This window comes from Homalodisca vitripennis, chromosome 2 (genome assembly GCF_021130785.1).
Source record: "Homalodisca vitripennis isolate AUS2020 chromosome 2, UT_GWSS_2.1, whole genome shotgun sequence".
NCBI classification, from domain to species: Eukaryota; Metazoa; Arthropoda; class Insecta; order Hemiptera; family Cicadellidae; genus Homalodisca; species Homalodisca vitripennis.
In genome coordinates this window covers 187,446,333-187,452,578 of record NC_060208.1, presented here as the reverse complement: position 1 = coordinate 187,452,578, position 6,246 = coordinate 187,446,333, and the positions used below count along the sequence as shown (strand labels likewise).

The 6,246-nt window shown below is 32.3% G+C and overlaps 1 long non-coding RNA gene across 1 annotated transcript; it reads left to right on the top strand.

The window, feature by feature from the left end:
• The first annotated feature begins 4,235 nt into the window (after positions 1 to 4,235).
• On the top strand, positions 4,236 to 5,464 carry LOC124355158. The gene is made up of 2 exons (XR_006921746.1): positions 4,236 to 4,493; positions 5,231 to 5,464. It is a non-coding gene; the product is annotated as an uncharacterized LOC124355158 (long non-coding RNA).
• Positions 5,465 to 6,246: the final 782 nt, after the last annotated feature.

The window sequence follows — 6,246 nt, the reverse complement described above, 5'->3', positions numbered from 1 at the left end:
TAAAATATGAAAATTCAACGTGTTAGAAGAGTGGGTCATTGTACATCGTTAGTTCTGCCTTTGATTATGTGTCAGGAAACGAATAGTATAAAAGAGTCAGGAAAGTCAAAGGTGCTGGTAAAACCTATATCGAGACATTTTGAAACGACGGAGATCGAAAAATAGTTATAAAATATTTTCTCATCGTACAAAAATTCATGTTACCAGATTGTGAGTGTGCACTCGTGAGATAGCTTTCAAAACGATCTTTATGTAGTACATTTAAATATTAATTGCGTTTTAATCAAACATTTCGTAAGTAAATTAAATTTTACAAATCTAAACAAGTAAAATAATACAAATACAAGTCATTCCCTAGAGTCATCGTTTATATGGGAACTGTTTAATTTCCATATCCTTATATCCAACTGTTTACAGAATTTCATGCGCTAATATCACAGTTTGAAGATTACATAAGACATTTACTGAAAGTGATCAAACCCTTTTAGGACAGAAATGTCATCGATTACATTTGGTTATATATGAATTTTAATGCACAATTTTGGATCCATGACTGGGTCATAAGAGCATCTAGAATCAAACCGCTTCCAAATACAGGAAAGGCTTAATTTATTGCAGGAACAATCAAGGAGTTTGCAATGTGCAGCTTTTAAGACACAGGGAATAAGAGCATAAATCTATTCAACATTCTTTACCTATTCATTACGTTTTTAGAAATGATTCCGATATGCTTAAGAAAATGTAACTTAAAATCAAATTGTAATCACTAAAACCTTTACAAGTTTACGATCTTCTAGACAATTCTATCTCGAAGCAACACAAAGCCAATCTGTAGTCATGCTTTCTTTGATATACGGAAAGCATTAACTAAACTTAATTCTTTGTACTAACCATGACCCATGTCAGTTCAACCAATGTTTTTAAATTACACACATTGTTATTAGACTGTTGTAACGCTTCATGGATGTTTTAAGAAGGTTAGTTCAGAAAACAGTTAAGAATCTTCTGTGTATGCATACAGGGAACATCAATAAAATTCATTTTCAATATAAGCTGTCTACAAATGGAAAATATCAGGGCACACACATGATTCTTGGGGGACTACCGTCGATTTTAAAAGTACATTATACCAACCTCCTTTTACTATAGTTCGTTTTACAAATGCAAAGCTGCTTATGGTGGAAGAGGAATGAAGAGGCACTCACTCGGCATGACATATTGTTAAGTATTGACAGAACGGTAATTTTTTCTTGAAAGCTTGCGAATGTCATAGGATGATAGTAGACCGAACATGCGCACGCAGTAATCGTAGCGCAGCCTTAGTGTCAATCTTCAGAATTAACTGAACCTCCCCTCGGACTAGAGCACACCTCGTCCGTATGTAATTTATCTCCTCAGTAACTAATATAATCAAAGTTAATACTAACTGGAGCATCATCACTTATGCCGAATTTAAATAGATAAAATAGGCAGGATAGTACTTTTTAAAGCATAGTTACTTTACCCATGTAAACGTAAGCAGAGCTAATAGTACGATTGAGTGGTTAAGGTTACATCGAATTTTTAGCATTATGTTTCAAAGTATATATCTATTCTACTCCTCTTAATCCTGTCATATAATCTCTATAATCTTTATTTTCTTCAAAATTACATGCAATACAATATAATTCTTATACCATATGAATACAACATGCACACAATAGGGTAAAGCTGAGAAATAAAGATATAATCTCCCAGGCATGCCTGATTGGAGAATTTTACACACTTTCAATTAACTGAAAAAAAATATAGCAGCAACTCAAGCAAATACAATAAACATTCAATATATTATACAAGTTTACAATCACCAATTGAAATCATAATTACTTTCCGCTTAGCTAGAAATACTATAAATAATTTCAGATAATTTATAAGAGCCTATATATACAATTACACGAGTCAAAAAATACAATTACAAAATTAATATAACTAAGGAGAGTAAGCATAAATAAATGTTTTTCTTTGCATAAATAAATACATTTTCCATAAAAATAGATGAGGAGGATAAACAAATAAAACTTTCATTACTTAACCATTTAAGTATCAAACTTAAATAATATTGGTTCAATATCTACAAATGATAGAAGCCATTTTTTAAGATGTTTTAAAAATACATTTAACGAATTTTCATTTCTGATTGTTTGTGGTAACAAATTGAACATTCTTGGTGCCATATAGAAAAATGTCTTTGTAAAAAAGGTATTAAAAGGTTTTGGTACTAATAAATCGTTTGCGTTTCGTAGCTTTAATTTATATTCATTTGTAGGCTTATAGTTTTGGCTTCTCATAAAGAAAATTTTTAGGACTTTAAATAAAAACAAGTATCTTAAAGGTAGTATATTCAAGCATAAAAACAATGGATATGATGATTCAGTTTTCGTTTTATTCATAATTATTCTTATAAAGTGCTTCTGCGTAGTAATTAAAGTTTCTAAATTTGAGATGTACGTCCCTCCCCAACACGAAATTGCATATTCCAGTCTACTGTTAACTAGGGAAAAATATAACATTCTTAAGAGCTTTTTATCACAAACATTTTTCAAAAAATAGAATATTCTTATGACATTATTAAGTTTTTGTTTTAATTTTGATATATGAGTTTTCCAACTTAAATTCCTATCCAGCCATAACCCCAAATACTTCAGGGATTCTTCCTCTAAAACTAAACTACAATCTTTATTACATTGATCATTACTGTTAATACAATCTAGACATTTGTAAATAATTTTATTTGAAAAATGTGCCCGTCCTTTTAAAGAAAAATTTATATATTTAGTTTTTTGTGGGCTTAAAATCATATTATTTACAGCAAACCACCACCTCAATTTCTTTAAATCTAAATTTATTTTTTCCTCGATCTCTTCCCATGAATTCTCAACGTAGCACAAAGCGGTATCATCAGCAAATGCAGTCACTCTACCACAAAAATTGCCGTTACACAGATCGTTTACATAAATCAAAAACAAGGTTGTGCCCAAAACTGACCCTTGGGGTACTCCATATTTAATTTCACCTAATTGACTTATACTGTCACTGACTTTAACACACTGCTTCCTCCCCGACAAATAACTATTGAACCATCTGTATGCAGTTCCTCGTATTCCGCAATCATATAATTTATTTAAGAGAATTTCATGGTCCACTGTGTCGAACGCTTTTGTAATGTCTAGAAATAGTCCTGAAACTTTTTTCCCATTGTTGATCCCATTGCCCACTTTATCCATGAATTCAAGCAAAGCCATTTCAGTACCCATACCTTGTCTGAATCCATACTGATTTATACTAAAAAAATTGGTATTTTGGAGAAAGTTTAATAATTTTTGTTTCATAATTTTTTCAAATATTTTTGCAAAAGAGGACAGTAAAGATATTGGTCTGTAGTTGCTATGAGAGGTTCTAGAATCTTTTTTAAAAATTGGTATAACTAGAGCTTCTTTTAATTTGTCTGGAAAATGCCCCGTTTCAAGGCTAAGATTTATTATATAAAGTAGAACATTAGCAATATTATTGTACATTTCTCTAATCAGTGAGGTGCCAATACCATCAAGGCCTGCAGCGGTACCAATCTTCAAAGAAACAACTGCTATCCTGAGATCATCTAAGGTTGCAGGGGTTAAGAACATTGATTTGGTGCTACATTGTTTCTTAAAGCAATTCTTAATATCAATATAGTCATTATTATTTGGTTTCTTAATTGATTTACTTAGTTCACCAGCAATGGATAAAAAGTAATTGTTAAATTCATTCGCCACTATTTCAGAGTCATTAATTATATTACCATTTACATTTAAATTTATGGCAGAATTATTGCATTTTGTCTGGCCCGTAATATCTTTAACAATACTCCATGTTTTTTTAGGATTACCATTAAATTTATTTAATAGTTCCGAATAGTAGTTATTTTTTAGAACACGTATATCATTTTGCAGCTTGTTTCTAAATTCCCTAAATTGTTTCTGTTTTTCCTCGTCATTAGGATATTTCTTAAGTTGTTTTAACAGATTGTTTCTAATTTTAATACGCCTACAGGTAGCTGAATTAATCCATGGCTTAAGTTTAACGACGTTGGATTTTTTAATTTTTATGACACTCTTTGAATCTGCAATTATGGAATTTAATTTATTGTGAAACGCGTCAAAGGCCAACGATGCATTAATCTGCTGATAAACGTCACTCCAATCCACCAACCTAAACTATTTGTCAGCTGATCCTTATCGATGCGATAAGACAGCTGTGCTACCTTGACCGAATCACACGGCGCGGGAGGGGCCCCTACCTTCAAACTAACAGCTGTCAAGTAATGGTCCGACACACAAATATCAACAACGCCGGCTTTAATTTCTATTTTGTTTTTGTTCGTTAATTTTAATAGTATGTGATCTAAACATGTTTTTGAATTTACAGTGACTCTAGTAGGTTCGTTTATTAAAGATTCAAATCCATTACAAGCCAAGGTAAGTTTATAGTAATCAGTTACTGAATTATCTTCTAAAATATTGATATTTATATCGCCCAATATTAACATGACCTTGCAGGTCATAACATTATGTTTCTCTAAGTAATGTTTTAATTCATCAATGAAAACTGTACTAGGATGTTGGTGCCTTCTATATATAGCCATTAGATTAATATTAAAACCCATATCCTGAAAAGAAAACATTACTACATCAGCAGTTTCAAAATTTATTGGAATTATTTCAAACTTACTAATACTATTATGTACAAAAACTGCTGCACCACCCGCCCTGTAATGCTCATTTGTCTTTGCATGTAGGATATAATTTGGGATTTGATAAAATTGTGTTTCATTATCATTAATCCATATTTCTGATAATATTATGATTTTAGGTAAATACTGCAATTCAGATAGCTCTACTAGGAATAAATCAAAGTTTGCCCTCATGCTTCTGATATTTTGATGCACAATAACCAGACCTGAACCTTGATTTAGAAATTCAATATTTTTAAAGCAATCCATTTAAAATTAAGTATGTTAAAATTATATCTATTCTCAAAAAAAAAAAACAATATGGTAAACAAAACATACATAAACATAACATGAACATAATAGAAAAACATTCTTATACAGACAAAAAAAAATATTACTGTAACAATAAAACAGTACCTACATTTTGTCAAGGTCAGCCTGGCACTGTACGATGATTACTGGACCACTATCCTCTTTTTTAAGGAAGATCTTCCCACCTCTGACCCAGAGCCACTTGTAATTCAGCTGCTTCCGTGCCTGCCTCGCCATGCCCAGCAACCTCCTTCTCGCTGGGGAGAGTGATTCGTTCACATCTGACGGCAGGTCCAAATGTCTAGTGGAGAAATCTCTCTTGGCTCGCCAATTGACTTGACTTCCCATGCACTTTACCTGTGTAAATATGATTTTGACAAAATAAAATGCGTGGTGTTTATGTGATTTAGCTTAGTTGATTTCCTCTTCGACAACTTCCACAACTGTCCTTATAAGCCCAATTAAAAATCTAGCTAAAAGATTTCCGATTAATGTTTTTTAGCAGTAGGAACAATAATCTTAAAGCTTCACTTTGCAACTCTACTATCACCAGCACTTTCCCATGTATAAATAGTTTCATGCTCCGAATTGGTAGAGCTAATGGAACGGCATACTATACCCGTGTAAATTCAATTTTATAAACACTATAAAGTACTTATAGTATGACTGCTCTTGGGTCTGGGAATATTACTACGAACATTATCTGTTTAGTTGCATTGAGAGTTCTGGTTGCCTTCACAATATCAAGGAGTTCATCAGAGTAACTGGAAATACAAGGCTAAAATGAAAACTTACTTGCCGTACTGATTAGGGATGGCTAAGAGTAACTACATTAGATTCTTTGGATCAGTTACTATATTATACCAAGTTCTGGAATAGTAAGCTGCAACCGTTTTGGATATTGACCTTAAATCATCTGTAAACATGGGTGCATTTTGGCATATGCGTCCGAGCCCTGGACGGCCAATTTTGATGGCGGCAACATTTGAGGGGAAATAAAGGTACTTTTGATTTTCTTACCTGTGACCTAAAAACCAACATTAATAGAAAAACAATTTATTTTACTTTTGTGAAAATAACAAGCCATCATAACGATCGGTTCTAATAATAAATAGTAAAAAGGGACATAGTGGCCACCTTGGCGTCGACATAGATTCCTTTTGGAGACAGAAAACAAGAACCGGTCG